At 37.0% G+C, this 16,092-nt stretch overlaps 1 pseudogene; it reads left to right on the forward strand.

Annotated features, from left to right (window-relative positions):
• Positions 1 to 1,763: 1,763 nt before the first annotated feature.
• LOC119043361 (high mobility group protein B1-like) lies at positions 1,764 to 2,349 on the forward strand (annotated as a pseudogene).
• The last annotated feature ends 13,743 nt before the right edge of the window (positions 2,350 to 16,092 follow it).

The following is a 16,092-nucleotide window of genomic DNA, read 5'->3' on the forward strand; positions in this document are numbered from 1 at the left end:
TTAGCCAAGATGAAAGGTAAGGAGAGAAAAGGAGAAAAGGAGAGAAAGGTAAGGAGAGAAAAGGAGACAGTTACCTACCAAGGAGTTCCTATAAAACTATCAGCTGATTTCTTGAAAGAAACCTGACAGGCAAGAAGGGCCTGGAAAGAAGTATTTGAAGTCATGAAAAGCAAGGACCTACACCCAAGATTACCCTATCCAGCAAAGCTATCATTTAGAATGGAAGGGCACATAAAGTGCTTTTCAGATAAGGTCAAGTTAAAGGAGTTCATCATCACCAAGCCCTTATTGTATGAAATATTAGAGGAATTTATCTAAGAAAAAGAAGATCAAAACTGTGAATAATAAAATGACAACTCACAACTATCAACAACTGAACCTAAAAAAACCAAAACCAAAACCAAAACCAAACCAAGTGAACAATAGAACAGGAACAGAATTAAAAAAATGGAGATTACTTGGAGGGTTCTCATTGGGGCGAAGATGGAGGAGAATATGGGAAAAGGTACAGGTAATAAATAGTATAAATTGTAGGTACAAAATAGACAGGGGAAGTTAAGAATAGTATATAAAATGGAGAAGCTAAAGAACTTACATATATGACCCATGAAAATGAACTAAAGTGGGGGGAATGTTTGAGGGAGGGGGTGCAGTGTAGAAGGGTATAAATGGGAGAGATGAAAGGAACAACTATAATAGCATAATCAATAAAATAAAATATTTATTTTTACTTAAAAATAAAATAGAAGTCATTAAAAAAACTTCAATGAATTATTACATGATTACATGGTTACAATGGGAAAGGCAGAGAATAAAAAATTGATGAAGATACTGAGTGTCTGAAACTCTTATACACTGCTGGCAGGAGTATAAATTGATACTTTATGTTGTTATTGATATATAATATTCATACAGTTAAATGCACAAATCTTAAGGCACTGCTCAATTAACTTTGATAAAGTGAACACATTCCTGTCACCACCAATGAGACTGAGGTTTAGAATGCCATCAGCATCGCAAAGGCTCCCTCTTGCATCCACAGTCACCTTTCCCACAGATAACCACTCTTCTGACCTAAAATCAGCTAAAATCATTGTACTGGATTTTTTGGGAAGTGTTAACTAAAGCTAAACATATACTTACCTTATCACTCAGTAATTCTGCTTTAAGCACACATGTATGTTCAAAATGATGTACAAGAATGTTTAGAGTCACTTTATTCATAATTGTCCCAATCTAAAACAACCTAAATGTCCATAGATAGATAATTTTTGACACATGCATACAATGAAACACTATATATTGATGAAAAAATGAACCAATGTTCCAAACACAAATATGGGTGAATCTCCTAGACTTAATGTTGAGGAGACAATTTATACTTTAAAATTCCATTTACTTGAAGGTGTAGATGAAATTAATCATTGGTGATGGAGGTCAGAAGAGTGGTTATCTGTGGGAAAGGTAATGACTGTGGATGCAAGAGGGAGCCTTCTGTGATGCTGATGGCATTCTAAACCTCAGTCTCATTGGTGGTGTCAGGAATGTGTTCACTTTATCAAAGTTAATTGAGCAGTGCTGTAAGATTTGTGCATTTAACTGTATGAATGTTATATATCAATAACAACATAAAGACCAGGCTGCAGCTGGCTCCTGCTCTCACAGCCATTGCAGTTTATTTAGCTCCACAGAGAGCTCGGGGACAAGTGTAAGTGGGATGGGCACTGGGTGACTCTGTGCTCCCTGAGGAAAAATAGTTAAACATGGGCAAAAGAGATCTTAAGAAGCAAAATGTCATAATATCCTTTGTGCACACTTGCTGGGAGGAGCACAAGAAGAAGCACCCAGGTTCTTCAGTCAGCTTCTCAGAGCTTTCTAAGAAGTACACAGGGAGGTGGAAGACCATGTTTGCTAAAGAGAAAGGAAAATTTGAAGACATGGCAAAGGCAGACAAGGCCCATTATGAAAGAGAAATGAAAACTTATGTTCTTTCTAAGGGGGAAACAAAAAATAAGTTCAAGGATCCCAGTGCACCCAACAGGTCTACTTTGGCCTATTTCTTGTTTTGTTCTCCGTACCACCCCAAAATCAAAGAAGAGCATCTGGGCCTCCCCATTGGTGATGCTGCAAAGAAGCTGGGAGAGATGTGGAGTAACACTGCAACAGATGACAAGCAGCCTAATGAAAAGAAGGCTAATAAGCTAAAAGACCAATAAGTAAAGGATATTGCCACATACCTGGCTAAAGGAAAGCTTGATGCGGCAAGAAAGGAGTCATCAAGGCGGAACAAAGCAAGGAAGAGGAGGAAGACAAAGGAAATGAGGAAATGATGATGATGATGATGAATAAGTTGGTTCTAAGGCAGTTTTTTCTTGTCTATAAAGCATTTAACACCCCTGTACATAACTCACTCCTTTTAAAGGGTGCAGATGGAGTGAAAGCAAAACTGAAACTGGTCTGGTAATTGCCACGCTTGTGGCAAGAGGAATTTCAGAAAAAGTTCATTTAGTTGTTAAGGAATTTCTTTAAAGGTTTCTAAGAATCCTCAACCATGAGGAGCAAGCTCTCTAAGGAACAAGAACAATGTTTTAAGCTAGTTTAGCAGTTATGGGGCTGCAGATTGTATCCCTGATAAGGGATCTTTAGACTTAGTTATTTAGGAAAAAGTTGGGCAGAAGTTGATTCAACACCAGGTGGTGTGGGATAAGATTCTAAGGTTAATGTCTCATTTATTCAAATAACCTTTCCACTTGTTGCTCTTCCTCTTCTCCTCTGGTACCCCTATAATTCGGTTGTTGGAACATTTAAAGATGTCCTGGAGGTTTCTAAGCCTCTCCTCATTTTTCTGAATTCTTGTTTCTTCATTCATTTCTGATTGGATGTTTCTTTCTTTTTTCTGGTCCACTCTGTTGATTGGAGTCCCAGTTTCATTCCTGTCACTGTTGGTTTCCTGTACATTTTCCTTTATTTCACTTAATGTAGCCTTCACTTTTTCATCTAATTTGTGACCAAATTCAACCAGTTCTGTGAGCATTGGTTGAATTTGCTCACAGAGCAAATTCAAAACACCTGATTAAAACACTGGTAAATCAAAACACCTGATTACCAGTGTTTTGAACTGTGCATTTGATAGGTTGGCTGTCTCTTTGTTGCTTAGTTGTATTTGGTCTGGAGCTTTGATCTGTTCTTTCATTTGGGCCATTTTTTTGTGTTGATGCACCTGTTCCATAGTGAGGGGCAGAGCCTTAGGTATTCACCCAGGTGGGGAAACCCACATGGCTGCGTTGTGATGCTGTATGTGGGGCAGGCGTCTGAGAGGGAACAATGGCGCTTGTTCCACCCTCTGTCAGATTTCAGTTACTTCCCCTGTTTCTCACAAGCAAATTGGGCCCTTCTGGTGCTGATTCCTGGATGGGTGGGTTTGTGTATATTCTAGGACCCTGTGGGTCTCTCCAACAAACTCTCCTGTGAGGTTGAGAGTTTCTCCTGGCACCTCAACCCCCACAGGTGTTTTCAATCAGTGATTTGAGGCTTTATTTCCCTGTGCCAGAACCTTGGGTTGTATGGTCTGTCTCACTCCCCAGTTTCACATGATTTACCTGCACGTGGATGTGGGACCACCTGATCCACCAGCCACCTTGTGTGCCACACCCCGTTCCACAACCCACCACTTCGCTGAGTCCACCAGCTGCCGCTTTGCCATGAGCCCCTTCCTTCCTGGCTGTAGGACTCTGCCCCTCCTACTGGAGTGGATGAATATGTCTTCTTTAACTCCTTGGTTGTCGGACTTCTGCCACTTCTGGTTGTTCTTTGTTTTTAAATTGTTGTTACCCTTCTTTTGGTTGTGTGAGGAGACAGTGTGTCTACCTATGCCTCCATCTTGGCCAGAAGACCTCTTCCTCTATTTTGTAACCACATTCAACCAGTTCTGTGAGTAACCTGAGTACCATTGTATTGAACTGTGCATCTTATAGGTGGGCTATCGCTTTGTCACTCAGTTGTATTTTTTCTGGAGCTTTGATCTGTTATTCCATTTGGGCCTTTTTTTTTTTTTTTTGGTTTCAGTGTGCCTGTTACATAGTAAGGGGCAGAGCCCTAGGTATTTGCTGGGGGGGGGCAACCAATGTTGCTGGGTTGTCATGCTATATGTGGCACAGGGTTCTGAGAGGGAACAATGCCAAGTTTATTGTGCTCTTGGCGGCTTTCAGTCACTTCCACCGCTACCCACAAGTAAATTGGGCCCTTCTGGTGCTGATCCCAAGTGGGTGGGTTTGTGTGCATTCTAGGACCCCATGGGTCTCTCCAACAAACTCTCCTGTGAGGTTGGAAGTTCTTCCTGCCACTGCAACCCCCACAGGTTTTTTCAGTCAGAGGTTTTGAGGCTTTATTTCCCCACACTGGAACCCTGGGTTGTGAGTCCGTCTCACTCCCCAGCAGTTCCTCTCAGTTTATCTGCATACAAATGTGGGACCACCCACTCTGCCAAACACCATCTCTCCCAGTCAGACAGCTGCTGTCTTGTCAGCCCTGGTCCTTCTGCCATTGCCTTGCCATGAGTCCTGTCTACCCGGCTGCCTATCTCTGCCAAAAAAAAAAATATATTTCTTCTTTAACTCCTTGGTTGTTGGACTTCCTTACAGTTTGATTTTCTGTCAGTTCTTGTTGTTTTCGTTTTTAAGTTTGTTGTTTTCCTTCTTTTGGTTGTAGAAGGAGGCACAGTGTATCTACCTATGCCTCCATCTGGGCTAGAAGTTCCTAAAGCAGGTCGTTGTTGGTGCACAGCACAAAATATGTGTATGTAAGATATTCTTTTTTATGTTCAGTTGTCTCTGATGCAGCTTATACAAAATAATTGTTGTTCTGTTAACTGAATACCACTTTGTAATTGCAGAGAAAAGTTGCAGCAGTTTTGTTGACATAGTATTGTTGTCCTTTTTTTAAAAAAAGAAAACACCATGAATCACCTGAAACTTGAATTTCAGTGTGAAAACTCTTTTCACTCTGCTTATTGTATTATTGTATGTTTATATGTATTTATTATATATAGAGGTGTATTAACCATAGCATAGTGTTTTGCCAAAATCCTATATTGTTTGGAAATATAAAAATCCAGCTGCTATATTATATTATACTATACTATTAGAAAAGAATCAGTTTAGTGTCAGTTCTTGCATGTGAGTGTGTATCCTTTAAAAAATCAAACAGATACATACAATGTTCATAGTAGAAAATATCATAACAATACTTTGATAATGAATTAATTGGTCTTCTGTGGTTTGTGATTAATTTTAGTTACCACATGAATTGTTCCGTGGAGACCAGTTACAATTATTGTACCAAGTAAGGTCAAATTAAGGCAATAGATTCTTCTGATATTCTAATATTTCAAAACACAGAGAGAAATGTTTGAATGTCTAATAACACTTTTACAGAATAGGAACCTCATGATCAAAGCAAGTTAAGTTAATATTAGTAGAAGATTTAAGTAAGAGAAAATGAGAAGGTGAATCAATGTCCCTGAGAGGAGACTAAGAAGTAGAGAGCATGACAGCAGGGGGCTTAGTGCTGTGGGGCTTTTTCATTTAAAATAATAATTTAATACCAGAAAGTTACAGCTGTGAGCATTTACTTTATGTTGGGCAGTATGGGAAGTTTCTCTTCCTTTCTTGTGATGTCCAGGGCACAGTTGATAGACACTAGTTAACTTGTTAATGTAGTATGTTTTCTGAAAAATCTCTTAGTTCAACTGCTAGGTGCAAAATTACCAGTGAAATTTTTTCTTTTTAAATAGTAGTTTCCTCCTTTCAAACAAAGAATGTATATTTAGTATAGAAAAATTAAAAAATGGAAAAATAAAATTATAATAACAAATACATTCAAATTTGAAAGAAAATGATAGTTAACATTTTAGATTATTAAATATAGATTTTCTTCTATCCTATGGAAGTGTACATATATTTTTCTTAACAAAGAAAACCATACATAGAGTTTGTATTTTCTTTTCTCTCTAAGGTAGTATCACAGATATTTCTCATCATTGAATCTTTCTTCACCTTGGTTACTTTTCATTAGCATCTAAAATTATATTTGAAGAGAATTAGAAAAGTCTAACATTCAATTATAATTTTATTATCTTTTGACTTAATTTTAAAAATTTTTTAGTGATTCACTTAATCATTAAAACTTATGATGTGCTCACTACATGCACATCATAAGTCCACTACTGGGACTTTTTTGTGTAGGGACTGTTGTCTCACTCGCCCCATATCTAGTGCCTGGAATTGTGCCTGGTATGTGGAGGTATTCAACAAATACTGTTGGATGAATGATTACTGAGTGAACACTGTTGGTATTTTTACTAGTCCCCACCTCAAACAAGGGTTGAAGTTAAAAAAAATAATAAGCCACTTCGCTGCCATGAATGTGTCTCTTAGGCGATTCTGGCTTGGATTCTGCAGTGTGAGCTCTTGACTTGGTGGATGCCTCCTTTTTGTTGGAAGGTCTTGGAAACAAGACATCCTGAGATCCAGACTCAACTTTATTATGGTCTTTGACTATGGAAAGAGGCTCTTTATGCATGGCATTTGTGTGTGTTTTTGTGTAAGTGTGTGTCTAGAAAAGTACCCAGAAGAAGTTTTTCACATACATATTTATTTTTTGAACTGCAGTGTATTTGCATCTGGTCTGCTGAGACTTCTTGAGTAACTTTCATAACCCATCTCTAAGTTCTCCCACCAGCCTTCTCAGTACTTACTTGGAACATAGTGCCCTCACAGCAAAGTACTTCATATATACACTCAAGCTGGACCTAGGCTGAAACTGCAGTTTCTGTCTGAAATGGTAATTTCTTCTCTAAGGCTTAAGATGAAAATTATGTGTGTGTGTGTACATTTAGGAAGAGATTAAAAATAATTAGAGCTCAGGAAAAGATCTTTCCTACAAGAAAAATGACTTTTCTTCATGACATTTTCTTCTTGAAGGTTAAAAGTAGGAGTTGGCTGGGAATGTGTGTAGTGAGAGCAGGTACAGGAATGAAGGAATGAGACACAATCCCATAGCCATAACCAATACCTAGGGAATTCATAGCCATAACCAATACCCAGGAAATCCTACAGCAGTGGACAAAGTGTATTAGGGACCCTGTCAATATTTATTTTCTCAGCCTCATTTCTGTGCCTGTAAAATATGCCTGTTAAGCTGTGACATTTATGGGCAGTAGGAATGGATATAACTTGTAACTTTTCTTTGTTAACTCAGTATTATATTATCTTTTTGGGGCTAAATACAGAAAGAGGAATGATTCTTTTTGGTTACAAGCAAACATATTTCTTCCATTTGCCAAAATAAACTGCATCCAACTCAGACCTCAACATGTAGTTGGCATGATGTGTAATTAGCAACATTTTGGTCTCCCCTCCTCCCAGGGCAGGAAATTCTGCTCCCGGGGATTTATGAATGTGCAGAAAAACCATTCAGTGGATATTCTGCTTCTCCCTAACGTGGGTTCATTTGAGAGAGGGCAATTCTGAACCTACCCCACTTCTCTTTTATTCATGCCTGGCTTGGCTACTGAAACTTTAACACCATTAAGATTGTGATTGGTTCTCAGAGTCCACATATTCACCCCATCATAGCTCTAGCCAATCCAGGGGTTCTGTATTGGTATAGGGCATGGGTCTTCCTCTTCATTGAGCCCTTTCATTTCCCTGATTTTAGGGGATTCCGGCTTTCTAAGGGGTCTGGCTACTTTCCTTCAATTCAATTTTTGAAAACCTTTATCTGTGCCACAACCAGGTCCTAGCTTTTTAATACATGTAGCAGCTAAAATCGTGGGCTCTGCCCAGGTCAAAATCGTTGCTCCTTTCAGAGCTGTGTATGCCTTGAAGCCCTCTGAGCCTCAGTTTCCTACATAGTGGGAATGACGATAAGTTTTACTGCATAGGGTTGTGGTGAAGATGAAATAATTTAATTGTCATAAAGCATGCTTTGCACTGCGTCTGGCACTTTATAATCCTTCTGTAAATGTCAGCTATTATTATAATTATCATTATATTGCTTTGTGATTTGAGGGTTTTTAAAACCAAAGTCTTGAACTCTACCCTGGGACAAGAGAAGCTGAGTTGTCCAGTATATAAGGCCTTGATTTCACTCTAGGCAAGAAAGGAGGAAACTACCATGAAAGTTAGAGAGATTATTTTTCCACTTATGTATATCCTCTCAGATTAGAAGGTTTGGTTTAGTACAGCATTCCCCTAAACGAGGAATTGGCAAATTAGGCCGGTGGGCTCCTTGTCTGATTTTATAAATAAAGTTTTATTGGAACAGAGCCACACCCATTAGGTTGTAGCTTGAAAACAGCCACAGACTATAGAATTGTATGGCCCACAAGCCTAAAATATGTTATAACAGTCCCTCTAAGAAAAAGTTTGTTGATTCTTATCCCAGAGCACTTAGGTTGCCTTTGATTTAAGAACATTGAAATACTTAGTCAGGTCACATGGGTGAATAGTGTGGGAATCAAGGGAACTAATTTAGTGGTGTTCACTCTTCAAACAGGAGAAGGACATTAATATGTTTTTCACATTCTCTGAGTGCCAAAGGGAAATAACTGAGTATCCAGAAGCTTCCCAACTCCCTAGCCCATGTGCTATAGTGGGTCTCCCAAAAGTTTTTTCTGGTTCTGCCCTTAGACACAGGCGGAAGTAGAACCCAAGTTTTAAGGGAATCCACATGTGATATTTTTTCTTTTCACTCTTGTAAGAAAAATGAACAAACAAGAGAAACAAATAAAAACTCGTAGACACAGACATGAGTATGGTGGTTACCAGAGGGATAGGAGGTTGGGGAGGGAGGTAAATGGTAAAGAAGGTCAAATATATGGTTATGGAAGGAGATTAGACTTTGGGTGGTAAACACATGATACAATAGATGGGTGATGTATCATAGAATTATACATTCGAAACCTGTATAATTTTATTAACCATCATCACCCAATAAATTTAATTTAAAAATAAATGCACTAATTTAAAAAAAAGTTGAGGAAAAAGTAGAGTTTACAGAGGCTAAGGAAGAATGACATTTAAACTTATGTGTCTCCCCCACCCTTTGCCCACCAGCCTGAGGATACAAAACTCAAGGCTTGCAAGTATGGGAGCTGGGGGATGGGAAGTAAAAAGTTACAGCCTCTGTTCTTTTGTTTCAAGTCGGCAGCCCAGAGTCGTTATAGGCAGATATCTAGACAGACTGGATTCCACAAATAACTGGATGGTATAGTTTTGGGCTTTTTAAAAATAGCTTTCTGAAATATACTCATGTACCACCCAAATCATTCTTGTAAAGTGGACAGTCTAAGGCTTTTTCATACATTCACAGTTATGCAACAATCACCACAATCAATTTCAGAACACTTTGTCGCACCAGAAAGAAACCCATGCCTATGAGCAGTCACTCCCCATTTCCTCCCAACCCCCTCAGCCCTAGGCAATCACTAATCTAATTTCTGTTCGTACAGCTTTTTTAAAGAGTTTTGACTATTTTAGACATTTTATCTAAATGAAATCATACAATATGTGGTATTTTGTGAATGATTTCTTTCACTCAGCATAATGTTTTCAAGGTTCATCTGTGTCATAGCATGTATTAGTACTTCACTCATTGTTATTGTCAAATATTTTGTTGCCCATTGATCAGGTGATGAACATTGGGGTTGTTTCCACTTTCTAGCTGTAAAGAATAATGTTGCTATATGAGAACATTAATGTACAAATTTTCATGTGGACCTGAATTTTCACTTCTCTTTGCTCCTTGGGAGTAGAATTTCTGGGTCATATGATATCTCCATGTTTGAATTTTTGAAGAAGTTCAAAAGTTTTTCCAAAGTAGCTGCAACATTTTACATTAACACCAGAAATAGATGAGGATTTCAATTTCTCTACATCCTTGTCAACACTTACTATTGTCTATCTTTTTGGTTATAGATATTCTAATGGGTATGAAGCCATATCTCATTGTGCCTTTGATTTACATTTCCCTAATGGGTATGATGTTGAGCATTTTTTCAATTGTTTATCAGTTATCTGTAAATTTTCTTTGGAAAAATGTTTATTTTAATCTTTACCTATTTTAAAATTAGGTTATTTTTAAATAATTGAGTTGCAAGAGTTCTTTATATATTCTAGATACAAGTCCTTTATCAGATGTAAAGTTTGCAAATACTTTTTTATCCTTTGGATTTACATTTTCTTGATAGTGTCCTTTGAGGAACAGAAGGTCTAAATTTTTCACCATCTAATTTATCTATTCTTCTTTTGTCTTCTGTGTTTATAGTGTGGTATCTAAGAAGACTTCACCTAACCCAAGGTCATAAAGACTTACTCCTATGCATTCTTCTAATAGTTTTATCATTGTACCTTTTGAGTTTAGGTCTGTGATCCATTTTGAGTCAATTTTTTAATATGTGGTAGAGATTAAACTTCATTCTTTTGTTTGTGGAGATCTCAACACTATTTGTTGAAAAGACTACTGTTTCCACATTTAATTGTCTTGGCACTCTTGTGCAAAATAAATTGACTATAAATGTTAGGATTATATTTCTGGCCTTTAAAGGGTAGTTCATTGACCTCTATATCTATCTTTATAGATGTATACCACACTGTCTTTATTATTGTAACTTTGTAGTCAGTTTTTAAATTGGGAAGTATGTTTTTCTGACTTTGCTCTTCTTTTTTGCAAAGTCGTTTTTGGCTATTCTGTGTCCCTTGCATTTTGATGTAAATTGTAGGATCAGTTTGTCAGATTCTGAAAAAAAGTCAGCTGAGATTTTGATATGGATTGCATTGAATGTATTGATTAATTTAGGAAGTATTGCCATATTAACAATATTAAGTCTTCTAATTCATGAATATGGAATGTCTTTCCATTTATGTAGGTCTTCTTTAATTTCTTTTGAAAATGTTTTATATTTTTAGAGTATACATTTTATAATTCTTTTGCTAAATTTATGCTTAAGTATTTTATTATTTTTGATGCTACTGTGAATGGAATTATTTTCTTAATTAATTTTGATTTTGGATTGTTCATTCCTATTATCTGTAAGTACAATTGATTTTTGTATGTTGATATTATATCCTGCAACATTGCTGAACTTGATCATGAGTCATAATAGATTTTTAGTCCAGTTACCATCCACAGGTTCTGAGGCAGAACCAAGTTCTAGCTGTCACCCTACCCTGCTCAGAATGTTGTGCTACCTGCAGGCTTTTAAAATCCAGGCTGGAGGGCAAGTCCAAAATACTGGGCTGCAGGGCTTTGGGAGAGAGACTGGCTGAAACTAGGTCAATTTATTAACTTAATATTTCAGCATGCTATGTGGGCTCCATTTGTATTTTTTTCTCTGGGTCACACAAATAATAGGGGTGGGCTTGTTTTCAATCTACAACTCTACTGCCTTAATACTCCCCAAACTACACAACTTACCTCTAGTTTAATGGCATAATATTCTATTATTTAGTTATCCATTCTCTTGGGTTAAGGTATTACTCTTTTAAGACTCTCTTTTATTAGGGATGGATTGTTGAAATGAGGTAAGATGACTGACAACTTTCAGGCATGGTATGAACTAAATGTGATTAAACTAAGAATGTGTTTTTTGGGGTGAGGAGGGGGCTGGGAATCGTGATTAGAGTAGCTATAATGCCTGTCCTTTAAAAAGAAGTAAAAGGTAAACTTTGTTCTTAACATGTTAATTCAGAAGAAAGCTAGGCTTTTCTCCAAAATGATTTTTCCCTATCTATTTTATTTTCCTCTTTTTATTATTTTTATGATGTATTAAATTGAACCATTTACTTGCAGTGTGCTAGTTAAGACAATTTCCTTAGCATTTTCTGAATGATTTGGCAGACTAGACATCCTACAACTAAATTGTAAAATCCCATTAAAACCTAGTCATATAAAAATAAAAGATGCTGCCTGCTGTACTCCATGACATGTTATGGTGAGGTCTTATCACATTACAATAACAAATGCCAAAAAGAAGTGAATACTGTGTAAGAGAATATGATGAAGAGAGAGGAGTAGATTAGTGATGCAGCCAACTGCATTTAATTAAATCCTATGTCCAAATTAGTTCCCTGATTGGCATGTTAAAAGAAAACATGTTTACTATGATAGTTCAAGTAGGACAATTGTTGTTTTAGCACATAGGCCTTTAGGCTTTTGTTGTTGTTGTTGTTGCTATTAGGTCTTCAAATTTCTTGCCACCCCAAGGTAAAGTAGGTATTACTGAAGTTGCTCATCTCTCTGGTGAATAGGTTTGAATGGGATAGGCAGCTTGCCCAAATCACCAGCTAGCTAACAGCAGAGCTGAAATACAAACAGGTCAAGAAGAGTCCAGAGTTTGTGTTCTTTCATCTATGCCAAGGGTTGGCCATCTACATCCTGCAGGCCAGATCTTGCCAGCTGTCTGTTTTTGTATAGTCCAAGAGTTAAAAATTGTTATTATATTTTAAATGGTTGAAAAAATAAAAAGAAGAACAATATTTCATGCCCTGTAAAAACTGGATGAAACTCAAATTTCATTGTCTGTATGTAATGTTTTATTGGAATGTGGCCACACCCATTCATTTATGTGTTGTCTGTGCCTGCTTTCACACTACAGTCAAAGAGTTGAGTATTTGCAATGGAAATTATATGGCTGGCAAAGATCAAAATATTTACTCTCTGGCCCTTTATAGAAAAAGTTTGCATGTAACACCCCTCACATACTAAATTAAACATTCAGCTGGAGGCTGGGGACCAGGGATTTATGTGTATTTAATAAATTCCTAATATCACTTTGAATACTTCTCAAATTAATTGTTATTACTCTCACTCATGATGATTATTTGTGTATTTCCTCCCCTTCACCATCACTCCTTGAAGGCTGTGACCATGCTGAAGTATCTTTGAATGAGTAAATGAGGATGCAGTTCATCCATATGTTGTTTTATTAGACATGTACTTCTGAGTTTCTCCTCTGTTCCAGGTACTCCTCAGTGTACTACCTGGGAGTCTGGGAGATAAGTAAAAGGGCTGTGATAAAGCTATATATAACAATCTCACATTGGTTGAATAGAATAGTTATTGCTATTTAAATTGGTAACTCATAAGACCCTTCCAGTTTCAAAGATTAAATTATTTTGGCTCCTTTGTAGTATTAGATACATCTTATAGATATAGAATTTGAAGTTTTGTACGCTGGTAGTGCAGAAGTAAGCTATAATGGGTAGCTTATAATATTCTATTATTTAATTATTTAGGAATTTGGAGGCTAGACAATAGAGTATTAACTATACTTAGAAGGGAATGGTGAATTGGTGTGAATCCTTAGGGCTCATTTGTACAGCTGTTGTCTGGCCATTAGAATAAAAACAGATGGAAGTCATTATACCATAGATGGAACCAGATAAAGAGAGTCCATTTTAACTTTCATAGGAAGGTGTCTGAAGATCAATTTTAGCACTTAGTATCATTATATGTACAATGTTGTGTTGAATAAATTTAATGGATTTTAAAGTATTTTTTAAACTTTGACTTAATTATAATTTTCTAGAAACTGTTTAAAGCTCCCTATGCCAATATGCTAGGGTACCATAGTAGACTGGGAAAATAAATTTTTCATTGTAATATTACCTCTGTCCTTTGGACATGGAAGGAGCAGCTGTTACCACATTGCCAACGCAGGGTCAATTTTTGAGAGACACTAAAACATTCCATGAGGAGCAGAAAAAAATAACAATGCCATTAGGAAAAAAGAAAAACCAAAACTGACAACTTTAAAAAATACTTTCTGTAGATTTATGTATTAGTTATCTATGGCTCTGTAATAAATTATGCAAACTCACCAGCTCAGAACAATACATACTTTTTATCTCATAAGTTTGTAAGTGTCAAGAGTCCAGGCATGGATTTGCTGGGTAATTCTGGGTCAGAATCTTACAACCCTTACATGGCCATCACTGTACTCATCTCTAGATTCAACTGAGGCTGTAGAATCTACTCCTAAACTCAGTCATGTGGTTGGTGGCAGGATCCAAGTCCCTGTGGATCATTGGACTGTGGCCTCCCTCAGTTCCAGCCCACATGGACCCCTTTAAGGGGTGGCTCATAGCATGGTAGCCAGCTTCCATCAGCATGAGCAAATGAGAGAGCAATAGAGGGCAAGACAGAAATCCAAGTTATTTTGTAAACGAATCTCATAAGTGATATTACATTACTTTCTTTGTATTTTTATTTATTAGAAGTGGGCCACTAGATCCAGCCCATCCTTAAGGAGAGGCACTTATAGAAGGGCATGACTACTAAGAGGCAATGTAATTTTTTATGATTAAACATGCAATGCAAGCAATGTCCAAGATTTTACTACCTATATTTTCTTCTAGGATTTTTATGGTTTTAAATCTAACATTTAAGTCTTTAATCTATTTTGAATTTATTCTTGTGTGTGGTGTAAAAAGATAGTCTAGTTTCATTTTTTGTATGTATATATCTAATTTTCCCAACAACACTTACTGAATAAGCAACATTTTTTCCTGATACATCTTCTCAGGCAAGGGAAACAAAAGAAAATATAAACAAATGGGACTACATCAAACTTAAAATTTTTTGCACAACAAGGGAAACCATCAACAAAATGAAAAGACACCTACTGAGTAGGAAAACATATTCACTGATACATCTTTTTTTTTTTTAAATTTTATTTAGTTATTTTTCAAGTACAGTTTTTTGTCTATTTTTCCCATCCCAGCCTCCCCCGCCCCTTGCTCCCCACCTCCCTCCCATTTCCACCCCCCCCTTAGTTCTCGTCCCTGTGTCCTTCCTATTTGTTCCTCCAAATCCCTCCCCCCATTTTCCCCTTAACTTCCCTTCCTTCTCCCCTCTGGTCACTATCCCCTTGTTCTCTATTTCAGTGTCTTTGTTTTTTTTTTTTTTTCTTTTCTGCTTGCTTGTTTGTTTTGTTGTTTAGCTTCCTGTTAAAGGTGAGATCATATGGTATTTGTCTTTCAACCCCTGGCTTATTTCACTCAGCATAATGCTTTCCAGTTCCATCCATGTTGCAGACTGGTACAACCATTATGGAAAACAGTATGGATTTTTCTCAGAAAAATAAAAATCGATCTGCCTTTTGACCCAGCAATTCCACTGCTGGGATTATATCCTAAGAATCCTAAAACATCAATATCAAAGAACCTATGCACCACAATGTTCATAGCAGCACAATTTACAATAGCCAAGAGTTGGAAGCAACCTAGGTGCCCATCAGTAAATGAATGGATTCACTGATACATCTGATAAGAGGTTAATATCCAAAATTTACAAAGAACTTATAAAACTCAACACCAAAACAAACAAACAAACAAACAACCCAATTAAAAATGGGCATAGGACCTGAATAAGCATTTCTCCAAAGAGGACACACAGATGGCCAATAGGCATATGAAAAGATGCTCAGTGTCACTAATCATAAGGGAAATGCAAATTAAAACTAAAACGAGATATTATCTCACATCTGTCTGAATGGCCATCATCAGTGAATCAACAAAAAACAAGTGCTGTCAAAGATGTGGAGAAAAGGGAACCCTAGTTGCACTGTTGGTGGAAAAGCAGATGGGTGCAGCGACTGTGGAAAACAGTATGGAGGGTCCTCAAAAAAATTAAAAATGGAACTGTGTTATAACCCAGCAATTCCACCTCTGGGAATTTATCTGAAGAAACTCCAAATACTAAAACAAAAGAATATAAGCACCTCTATTCATCCTTATTTACAGTAGCCAAGATACAGTAGCAGCCTAAGTGTTCGTTAGTAGATGAGTAGATAAAACAACAGTGATACATTTACACAATGGAATACTACCTGTCTGTAAAAAATTAGAGAATTTTACCCTTTGCGACAACATGGATGTGGACCTGGAGAACATTATGCTAAGTGAAATAAGCCAGTCATAGAAAGACACATATCATATCATTTCACTCATATATGGAATCTAATGAAAAAACTGAACTAACAAGTAAAACAGAGACAGGCTCATAAATGGACAGCAGTATGACAACTCTAGG

Source organism: Artibeus jamaicensis, unplaced genomic scaffold (assembly GCF_021234435.1).
Source record: "Artibeus jamaicensis isolate MK-2021 breed Jamaican fruit bat unplaced genomic scaffold, CSHL_Jam_final contig_519, whole genome shotgun sequence".
Lineage (NCBI taxonomy): Eukaryota > Metazoa > Chordata > Mammalia > Chiroptera > Phyllostomidae > Artibeus > Artibeus jamaicensis.